This window comes from Serinus canaria, chromosome 13 (genome assembly GCF_022539315.1).
Source record: "Serinus canaria isolate serCan28SL12 chromosome 13, serCan2020, whole genome shotgun sequence".
Lineage (NCBI taxonomy): Eukaryota > Metazoa > Chordata > Aves > Passeriformes > Fringillidae > Serinus > Serinus canaria.
In genome coordinates, this window is record NC_066327.1 from 3,321,900 (window position 1) to 3,333,572 (window position 11,673).

The window sequence follows — 11,673 nt, forward strand, 5'->3', positions numbered from 1 at the left end:
GGGGCGTCTCCTCCCGCGCTGGCTGCAGAGGACTCAGGGTGCTCTCAGTGCACAGACATACTCTGTGGCTCTGGGACACACCACGCGGCTCTGGAAGGAGAAAAGAAAAGAGAGTTAGCGCTGGCAAGAGCCAAGAGGCTTTTCAAAGCTGCTCTTCCTCTCCCTGCCATGAAAATCTCAGCGCCGCAAACAAAGGAACTCCAGGGAACGGACCTCGGTGGAGATCCGTTCCGCTGCTCTCTAAAAGGGTCGCCATCCAGACACAAGTGGGGGGTCACAGGGGAAGTCCTGGCCTGGTAGCAATGGCACTCTGATACTTAAAGGCTCTCTGTGCCCGGCTCTCCTCCCCCAGGGACAGCAGCCCCAGGGAAGTCACGGGGCTCATCTCCCGCTCCGCTCCAGCAGCGTGCAGCCCCACACCGGATGGGACTGCAGGCACCAGCGCAATGGTTCCGGGCCAGGAGCTGGAGCTCATGCAAGGGGTACCTTGTTCCCACCCTGTAGCCACCCTTGTCCCCCAGGCCAAGTGCCATGGAGGCAACAGCCCAGCTCCCACAGTCCCAGGGATGCTGCTCACCCAGCTCAGGCTAGGCTGCACCCTTTTTCCTCCTCCTCCTCTTTCTCCTCCTGGACCATTGTCCCTGAGCCAGCACTGCGCAGGGGAAGGAAGCCACATGGAGAACGGCAATGTCCACCTTCAAGTGCCTCAGGGATCCACAGCATCCTCCTCCAAACCCCACCAACAGCTGCAGTGTTCACCCCAAATCCCATAGGGAGCTGCACCATCCAATTCTGAGTCACTTCCAGCATCCACTTCCAAATCCCATGGGCATCCATGGTGTTCAACTCCAAATTCCCATAAGAGCTGCAATGTCCACTTCCAAATCCCGTGGACAGCATGGTATCCACCTCCAAACCCCACTAAGGGCTGCAATGTCCATCTCCAAACCAAACAGGGAGCTGCAGCATCCATTTCCAAGCCTCATCAGGAGATGCAGTGCCCACCTTCAACCCCATAGGGAGCCACAGCATCCACCTCCAAACCCCAGTGCTGACCTCCTGCCATGTCCCAGCATGCCCAGTACACATGCCCAGCTGCTCCAGCAGAGCCATGGGCTCAGCAGTGACAGCAAGAGCCTTCCTGGAGCGGATGCTATGCTGCTGTCCCTGGGGCGACTCCGGGGCAGCTGGGTCCAGTATGGCTGCAAACACTTGTTGTTGTGAAATTCCTCCTCCTCCTCCCTCCCAAGCATGCACGCACACAGGCACCGCCAAGTAATCAGGCTTTAGAGGAGAAAAGCTGCAGGGCTTAATGGAGCAGGAACCCACGTCCCCACCCCGGCGGCAGTTGGGGGAGGGTGGCACTGGGAGGAGGCCCCTTGCCCACCCCACCCCTCCATCCTGGCTATCCCAGCACCTTCCTCTCCAGGGCCCAGACGAGGATGTGGCCACGTGTGGAGAGCTCTGCTGAGACCCTTACTCCTGTGTAGGGGTCATGCAGCAGAATGAGGGGCATACTGCACCCTCACACCCTGCTCCTGCTCATCCATCACCCTTTGGATCCCCTTCTCCAGTGCAACCCCAAGAACCCCACAATAGCCCAGGAGGACCCCTTCCCACGAACAGAGCTCGGGCATGGCCCTTAAAACGCTGATGGGGGCAAGGTCCTTGTGCCAACTACCGTGGTACCAGCTGCGGAAGCAGCCCCGGTGTCTCACTCCGGTGCCAGAGCCGGCTCGCCCACGGAGAAACCCCCCCCGCCCTGGCGCTGAAAACCGCTTGCTTCAGCTGCTGCGGGATTTAAGATGCAGCGCGGATCGATTCAGGGCTTGGGCTCCAGCCGGGAGCTAGCCAGGCCACGTGGGCAGGGAGGGCTGCTGCGGCAGGACGGGCTGCCCTTCCCCAGCATCCCGCTCCACGCCAGGCGGGGGGATGCTGGGCAGCCGTGAGGGGTGACTGGGTGCTGGGAAGATGGGCGAGCTGCTGCCATGCAGCTGAACCACCCGTCCTCTCTACCAGGGAGGTGGGGGACCTGTCCCTGGAGACCTTGGGACGGGTCACACCTTAGTGCCGACAGCAACGGGCGCTGGGGCCGGAGAGGGGAGCGCGGCAGGAAAAGCACCGGACGGGAGGATGTGAGATAAAGCGCCCGGTGGTGTTATCTCACGCCTGCCCGCGGCCGCCTTTCCTGCGGCCCTGCGCCTCTTCCGCCCGCCCCGCGCCGTGCAGGGAGCCAAGCGCCCGGCCAGACCGGCCCGGCATTGCCACCCTGCCCGCTCGCCCTGGGGCATCGGAACCACCGGGCCGCGGGGCTGCCGGGGAACTACAGGCGGTTCCCCAGCCTCGACTGCTGGAGACGATCTGGCAAAGGTCTGGGTCCTGCCCGCATGGGTCTCCCCGCAGCCCCACAGCGGGTTCCCGGTGCCGGAGTGGAGAGGACACCAGCTGAAGCCACGGCGTGGTGACCATTTCCACCAGTTCCCATCTTCCTCTGCAGCCAGACACACCGTCCAGCCTCCCTGGCTGGTCCCACCATGCCACACGGATCGGGTACCAGCAGGTCTGAGCCCGCGCTGGCCGCCCCCTCCCACCGGGGCGATGGTTGCACAGCCTGGCACAGCCCCCGGGCACCTGCGGCTGCGGGACTGGGCCACCCCCGCCCACCCAGTGCGGCTTCCCGCACCCATGGAGACACCGGGCACGGCGCCGTGGCCGCACTCAGCTCCAGCGGCGCAAGGCAGTGCCCGCTGTTGGCACGGGGTGCGGCGCCGAGCCGTGCCGAGCCGTGCCAGCGGCGCCACCGCACAATCCCGCCATTGTCCCGGCCGCCGCTTTGCCTCCGCCAGCTCCCACCATCTGCAACCACCCGGCGCTGCCCTCCAGCCCCGGGGCCACCGCGCCAGCAGGCGCCGGACACCGCGGCCATGCCAGCTGGGACTGGTCTGTCCCTACGCTGTCCTCGCCAGGCACCCCACACCGGCGTGCTGGGGGTACGTGGCTAGCTCACATAAAAGGGGGGATCCCCCACCCTGACACCGCGGGACCACCCAGCACAGCAGATATCGCTGCTCCTCGCCAGCCGCTGCCCGGCCCCGGCGTTAATTGCAGCGGGGGGAGGAATTAATGATCTTAATCCCTTCTTTATGATTGACCCGAGTAAAGACGGTGAGGCCCCCCCCGTCCCGTTTCTGCCCCTTTTCCGGCCCCCATCCCTTGGGGAAGGCGCCGGGCAGCGTCATCTGGGTCCCTGTCAGAAGGTGCTTAGTCCCGGCCGTGGCATTAAGGGGCACGTGATGGGCTCCCTCGGCCGGGTCTTTGCACGGGGCAGCTTAACAGCCTGGAGGGACGCCAGGGTTCAAGGGGACACCACCAAGGTCGGGAGGCCCCAACCCACCACCAGGACTTCCCAAGCCTTTGCAGGGCACTGTTCCTCCCCTGCAACCAACCCCCTGCCGTGTCCAGGGTCCAAAGGCCAGGGGGTCCCAGTGTGAGGGACGGCACGTGTGGAACATGTTGTCCTGAGAAGCTGTGGCTGCCCCATCCCTGGAAATGTTACAGGCCAGATTGGAGGGTTACCCAGTTAGTCCAGGGTTTGGAGTAACCTGGTCTGGTGGAACATGTCCCTGCCCACAGCAGGGGGTGAAATGAGATGATCTTTAAGGACACTTCAAACTCAAACCATCTTGTAATTCTCTGATTTCCATGGTCATCCCGAAGACTTGCCTCCCACCAGCCTGGAATGTCCAGATAGGGCAAGGCAGGGCTCTCCCATGACCCTGGTGGAGAAAAAATGGGATACTCCTCTACCCAGGTCTTCCCCCATTTCTCAGCCCCACACCACCCCTCACCTCCTTCACTCTGCCCCAGGGTTCCCTGCACCCCAGCACACAGGGGACTGCTCTGCAATAGTCCTGACAATGCCAAAATAAATAAAGGTTGCAAAAGGATCATCTCTGGTGGTCCGGAAAAACCCCTGCCAGCCAGGGAGACCGGCTGAGAGTCCCCCCAGTTGCAGGCACCATTCACTGTCAGAGGGGAGCAGGAGAGGAGCTTCACTTTTCCTAAAAAATGACAAGCTGCAAATTCCAGCTGGCTCCCCTGTGTTTTCGCTGCATGGCTGGAAAGCCATCGGCTCCCGCCGACCTAAAAAGTCTCGTCTTCAAGAAAGAACTTCTGCTTTCCTTTAATTTTAAATAAATCACCCTCTTCTCAGAAAAGCCGCCAGTTGGTCAGCCGTGCACAGACACGGCGTAAAGGGAGAAGAAAGCAGCAAAGCTGGAGCCGAGCTGCTCCCGGGCTCCGGAAACAAAAGGAGAAAATCAAAATTCGCCTTTTTTCTAATCCCTGGGCGCTGGGTGGGCACTGGGGGCGGTGGCTTTGTCCGCCCGCAGCAGACGGAGGACGAGGACGGAAGGGACCCCGGCGTCTTTTCAGCCTGGAGAAAGGCTGCAATTGTCCCCTCTGCCGCGTTTTTGTCCCCACTTCCTCCCCCTCACCGCGTGGCCGCCCGCCCGGCATGGCCCCCACCTCCTCCCCACCACCATCACCCCCTGCTGATGGATGGACAGACAGATGGATGGACGGACTCAGCCGTGCCATGAACCGACCAAAGTAAGGTATCCACCACCAGCGTGTGCCCCTCTTGATGGCATCCCAGGAAAGATGTTGGTCAAGGGAGGCTGCAACCGGAGGCACCTTCCCCTTGCAGCTCCAAAGAGGGGCTGGAGGTGGTCCCTGTGCCCCTCAGCTGCCCTGGCCAACAGTGGACAGGACCTTGAGATGGCCAGGAGCACAGCACCATAGGTGGTGGAAGCGATGCATGGGGAGACAAGACACCTTGGAGGCATCCTGGTGTCTAAAACACATCCTGGGATGAGACACCTGGTGGGTGGAACAGCACCACGGCCCTGTAGCACTGCCACAAGCCAGAAGGTCCAGCAGCAACCCAGGTCAAAGGCTCAGGAGAACAAGCCCCACCAGAACAAGGTTCACAGCAGCTTTGACCCCAGCACCACACCAGCTGATTCAGCAACCAGGTGCCCGTTTCTGCAGCACAGTCAAACCTGCTGTTCCCTCCACCACGTGACAGAGGTCACCTGAAACAGGCGGAGATGTCTTATCACAGCCTCACCAGCCAGATGTCCAGCAACAGGGGAACCAAGAGAGAATTCAATCCATGATCTCCCAAGGCTGATTACCCCTACAGGACACTCATCCATGGTGCCTGATAACCAGGTGCCTGAGGCAAAGAGAAGCCTGTTATTTGCAAGCCATCATCTCTGTCAACCCAAGAGCCCCCAAGCTCTGCTCTCTGCATTCATCCTCCCAAAAACTGGTCCAGCCAGAAGATCCGCTCCTGGACTTACCATGGTAGTTACCATCACCCACCACCTTTTCTCCAGACATCAAGAGAGGACACCCAGGCCTGGGGGAGGTTTGGGCAGTGCTGTGAATGCTCAGGCTCACCCTGGGTGGGTTAAAGAGCCAGAGGTATGACAGGTCGAGGTATGACAGATTGCCAGATGGGCAACTCACACGGACATAGCTCATCTCTTGTGCTCCAGAACATCCTTCGAAGGGCCAGTCGTGGCAGCCACTCTGCTTGCCTCTGCTGCTGAGGTGGCACTGAGGGATGTTAAGAAGCCAACTCCTGAATTAAAAAAGCTATGGAAGATTAAATCCAGCATCTGGAGTTTGCCCTGGAAGCAGATGGTGAATCATCATGGTGCAAAGAGTGGCTTTCACCTGTCTCCTTCTCGCAGGCAACCACTCGGCCCTGGTGATGTGACCCACGAGCAACTCTGGAAATATACACAGGGTGGGCCAGGATGTGTCCTGCCAGATGCATCCTCAGGGACAGCATGGTGAGGCCGTGCCCCATCCTGCTGAGCAGGCAGGGGGTGATGCCACCTCCCCAGGTGGGCTCCCTCCCCCAGGGATCCGGCAAGGGCATATTTTTTCCCCCCTGTGCTGGGTTTTTCCATGTAGCCCCATTGCTGCTGCAGGATCCCAGTCTGCTGGCACAGCCACACCCAGATGCCTGATTCACCCCAGAACCTATCACCAATGTGCCCTGGACTGCCAAGGAGCTTATCATCATGGAGAGGACAAGGAAGTGCCCAGGGACACCACTACCTCCGTGCACATCCTTGAACCTCACCCCGTGGCCCTGGCACAGCTGGAGCCACCACCGCAGGGACCGGCCTGCTCCCGGGGCTGCCCCAGCTGGGAAATGTGGCTGTGTCCTGCCTCTGCAGGGTGGTGGTTACGGATTAAGGAGTCTTAAATGTCAGACGACCAGGCGCTCCCTAGAAATCCACTTATCTCCGCTGCCACTCGGAGCGGCCAGAGCCGGGCGGTTATGGAGATAACGCGATTTGAAGCGTCCACCCGAGCATTGCAGGGCTGCGGGTGCCCTGCGGACAACGTCAGGCACCTCCTCCCCTCCTCCACTCGCCCAGCTGCTGCCCAGAGAGCAGGGTGATGGCCACGCTGCTCAGCCCGGGGGCTGCACCCACCTGCGTGGTCCCCCCCTCCCCAATTCCGGGGGATGAGGGAGGCTTGGCAGACTTGGTGCTCATCCATCCCCCCCTGTGCCAAAGCTGCACCAATTCGCTGCCCAAATCCTAAAACGACTGTAACTAAAACCTACCAGATTGAGCCTGGGGAAGAGCCCCCCCCCGCCTCTCCCCCCTCTCCAAATGGGATTGAACAGATCTGCTCTCGCACGAGCCCAGCTCGCAGCCAAGCAGCATCTGACATTCACGCGCCGTGGCACGGCTCTGCCGCTCGCCCACTCCCCCCGGCTTGGCATCGCCCCGGAGATGCGCCAGCAATCCCAGCCCAGCAGAACACCCCCTGTCCTCTGCTAATCCCCTGCAGATCTTCCTGGAGGGACTTTTTGGCCCAACTAGTTCCCCATATTCTGTCCACTGAGTGAGGTCCCCAAGGTGAGGGCTGGGAGGTTCAGGCAGAATGACCCCAGGGCATGGGGGACAGGTGGGCAGGGGCAGGCACTGCCTAGTGGCAGATGCCAACAACAACGGGCATCCCAGCAGGACCCACAAAGAGCTGGGGGGCTGAAGGTGGCTCTGCCCCAGGGAGACCCACCCATGCCTGCCTAGGCCAAGCTGAGATGTGTGAATCGCTCTGTTAACAGATGGGGTGATTACAGCATCAATTACTTGGGGTCTGACCGACAACCAGGTCACAGAGAGACCCTCGGCACAGGCAGAGTGAAGGGAAGGTAATTAAAAACCAGGGGAAAAGTTGTAGGCATGGTCACATGGGAATACTGGATGGCAAAGAGCCCCAAAACCAGCAGTGCCACCTTCAATGGTGTTCAAATAATGTTCTATATGTACCACCTCCAATGGTGCCCAAATCTATTCATGCCACCTCCAAGTGTCACCCCAAATTTTGCCTAACTCTGTTAGTGCCACCTCAAGCAGCACCCAAATCCATCAGTGCCATCTTCAAGAAAAGCTCCAGCCTGGAGAGGTCCCCTTGTGCTCCCAGCTCTCTCAAAACCTCATCCCTCCACATCCCACCAGGTAACTCCATGGTGGCAGAGAGGCTGCTCCAGATCCCAGGAGAGCTGGCACTGGGACGGGCGGGTGCACCTACGTCAGCACCTGTGTCACTGTCACCACTGCCAGCTCAGTGCATTTGAGTTTGGCCATTAATGGGTGGTGGGAACCTTATGGTGCTCAGTGATGAGATCCCAAAAGCCCACCATCCCTGCTCCTGAGGGCAGCCGCTTTGGAAGAGGCACTTTTCCCAGCAGGAAGGCGACGGCCCCATCGGACAGCGGGTCCGCAGACAGCAGCCATAGACAGATGTCTGAGAGGACGGCAATAATCCCATCTTCCTCTGGGAGCATTCGGGTCGCCCTGGCCCTCACCGGGGGTTTATCCATTGTCTGGATCTGCCGGCGGTTGTTATTTTTGGTCAGCATCGCGTTTTGCTTGGCCTCACTGGCAGGAGGAAAATAGGAGGAAGAAGAGAAAGGGGAGGAAGGCTGCTTGGCCAGGGCTTGGTGGGGGGAAGATCAGCTCAGCTTTGGGAGGGGGCAATGAGGCACCCCACAGCCCTCAGGGAGTCCTAGTCGGTCTTTCCCCAGCCCCACAGCCTTGCTGAGCACAGCCAAAACTCACCACAGTGACAGGGCTGGCACCATCCCATCCCCAGTGCTGCCATGGGGAGTTGCTTCCAGTAAGCCCAGTGGGCCAGAGAGGCTGGAGAAGTTTTGGAAGGCAGGCAGCAGTCAGGGTTCTCTCTGTCACCAAAACAAGTGGAGGGGAGTTCTCTGAGGGATGAGCAAACCCTGCCCACAGATCCACATGAGTCTCAGGTCCATGCAGACAAGCTAAAAAAAGCTGGGTAGCTTCAGGAAGACAGATCCCCAGCCTGTCCTAACCCCCTGGGCTTAGGTGGGGGGGTGAACTCCCATCCCTCACGCTTCACCCTCAGCACTGAAGCATCCCAACAACATCCCAGCCCTGCTTGCAGGTCCTGTCCCTGGTAGCTTGGAGTTCACCAACATTGCAGGGTGCAGCTCAGGCAGCCCCTGAGATCTGCACCTGGATCACTACAGAGGCACCAGAGAGACACTGGAACAGGTCATCCAGAGCAGCAGTGGCTGCCCCATCCTGGAAATGTCCAAGGCCAGGTTGGATGGGGTTTGGAGAAACCCAGGATCGTGGAAGGTCTCCCTGCCCATGGCAGAGGTTTGGAATGAGATGAGCTTTAAGATCCCTTCCAACCTAAACCATTCCATGATTCTATGATTCTATCCTGCTGAGACAGGTACAAGGGGAGGCAGAGCTGGGGTAAGAGCATCCAAGAGGATGTTTCCAGGGAGAAGACACAGAAATGCCTCAAGACTTTGCTTCTCCCCATCTCCCCAGCAGCGATGCAGGGAGTATCCCCTCAAGGCAGGGCTTGCCATCCTTCTCCACATCTTTCCACCACCTCCCAGCTTGCCTGCAGAGAAGGAAGACAGGATAAAGATGCCTCCCTGCTCCGTGGGATCTCGCTCCTACAAGAGAGGGAAGGCATGAACACAAAACTGCCTCTCCTGAGCTTTCCCCATGCTCAGCACCACTTGTCATTCAAGCAAACCCCGTGGCCTTTAAGCTGCCAAGGTACCAGAGCTGCTCTGGAATCGGAGTTCGCTCGGCTCCTGCCCTGGAGCAAGGAATCTGAAACGCTGCCACTGGAAACGAAACAGAGCATCCGTCATTTTACTTGCCAGAAATATATCCAGCCCCCAAAAAAAGAAATACTGCCTGCAAAAGAGCCAGCAACAAAGCCCTCGATTCCACCGGTGAAGCAGAGCCTGGCGTCGGGCATTTCCACTGGAATTATGATTCTCTTCCCAGTTCAAAATCACCCAAAATAAAATGAGCAGCAGGGCTGGGTTATGGCCAGAGGGGCCAGAAGAAGGGCGCCAGGTCGTAATCAGAAGCTCTCACCTAGGATGCTACAAAGAAAATCCATGGGTTTGAAAGGAAAAGAAGCAGGTGGCAGAGGCAGGGCTGGAGGGAATGAAAGGTCCAGAGGAGCACAGTGAAGCCCAGGCAGCCCCGCGACAGGGATGTCCAGGGGAACCCACCCTGCCCACTGCATCCTGCCTGCAATGCTCCCAGGCAGGCAGGTCAGCACCCCCAGCCATCCCCAGTGGCATCCCCAGGAAAAGCAGCAGCGCGTTCCCAGCCAGCCCAGCCCCCAGCCCAGGCACGCCAACCCAAATATCTGCGAGAGGCGCTCCCCTCCCTGGGAACGGCCACTCGCCGCAGAGTTCACATGCCCCAGCAATGCCTGATTAAACTCCCAAACTCCAAGGGAATACCCCTGAGGCTGTCTGAAGATAAGCTAGGATCTAGGCTGCTCTCAGGAAATGCAGGAACTGGGAAAGAGCAATCCCTTTTTTTTTCCCTTTTAGATCCAGAATAACACAGAGCAAACCCTGTTGCTCTCTAGCTCAGCCACAAGCTGAGCTTGCTGCTGTGCACCCCGAGAGCTTCCTGCTCCCCGAGACATTGCAGGTGACTGACCCCTGCTGCAAGCCAGATCCTGCTGGAGGCACTGGGGATAGAACCAGAGAGCTCAGGACAACTGCAGGCAGCACAGGCGAGCAGGCTGGAAGGTGCTGAGCAAGAGGACAGAGCTGGAGCCCTGGCAGAGAGGAGGGTGCTGCCCAGGACACTGGGTGGCAGAGGATGGGGACACTTGCTGCCAGCATCCCCAGGACTGGGATGCTTGGCAGGTGCTCCACCATTTTGGTTCGTCCTAGGGAACACCTCAGGCGCTGGTTTCTCTGGTCCTCAGGTCTCCTACACCCCTCACTGTCTTTTTCCCTTTCTTGAGCTTTTCCATGTTGGATGGTCATAGCACCAGACCCAGATCTCCCAGGCCATCTGCACACTCAAGGGCAAGGGCAGTCAAGGAAACCATGTTGATGCAGCACCCAAACAAATGGGCAAATTGGAGCATCCTGGGAACAAGAGGAAGATGGTGCTCCTCCCTTTTGCACCTGCTGGATCCCAGAGAGCAACCAGCATCTCATCCTGCAGGAGAGCAGAGCCACAGGCAGGGATTGTACCATGTCCTGGGGACCAGGGAGCCCCAAGGGTGTCCTGGCTGATGATGGGGACACTGCAGCTCTGGCATCAGTGGTGACCAAATGTCCTCAGACACAAGGTCTGCTTTAACTAGGACCATGGCTGGGAGACCTGCACCCAACACACAGAGTGCTCTGAGGTGAGCAAACACACCTGAGGCCAGAGGACACACATGGACTGACCTAAGCCAAGCTTTCCTTCAGAGATTCCTCTTGGATATCATTCTTGGTTCTTAACCAAGAATCAGCCCAAGTGAAAGGCATCTTCCTTCCCCTGCATGGCAATAGAGGACAGAGAAACAGCACTGCTGGGCAACCTGCTGGCAAGAGTTATTAGAAAAAGTGTTCCCAGAAAATTGTCAGGCCCACGACAGGGTGGCAGGGCAGGGAGATGTTGTACCAAGGCCCAGCTTCTGTATTTGATCAGACACCAGTGTGACTGCAGAAAACACGGGCACTGCTATTGGACAACAGATTCTCCCTGGAGGTCCTGCACAGCCATGAGACCCCAGTGTGGTCTTTCCATGCATGAAGGGGGTGTGGAAGATTGATGGAGGGAGACTTTTCACCATGGCCTGTTGTAACAGAACAAGGCACAAGGGTTTTAAGTGACAGGGCAGGGTAAATAAGATATTAGGGGGAAATTCCCTGTGAAGGCGGCACAGTTTGTCCAGAGAAGCTGTGGCTGCCCCATCCCTAGAAGAGTCCAAGGCCAGCTTGGACAGGGCTTGGAGCAACCTGGGCTAGTGGAAGGTGTCCCTGCCCATAGTAGGGGGTGGAATGAGACAGTCTTTTCTGACCCAAAGCATTTTCTGATTCATTAGCAATTTTTAAAAAGCACAAGTGAGGTGGCAGAAGCTGTCAGGTCCTAAAGAACTGGCCCTAGGGGATTTGGAAAGCAGAGCTGGAGTCCTGGGAAGGAGGAAGGGTCACCACCACCATCACCAGCCACAGCACGAGTCAGGATGGGAGGACCCTCAGCTGAAAGGGCTGCAGGACTCACAATAAGAAAGAGGGGGGTTTACTCTAAGACCTGGAGGAGAGCAGCC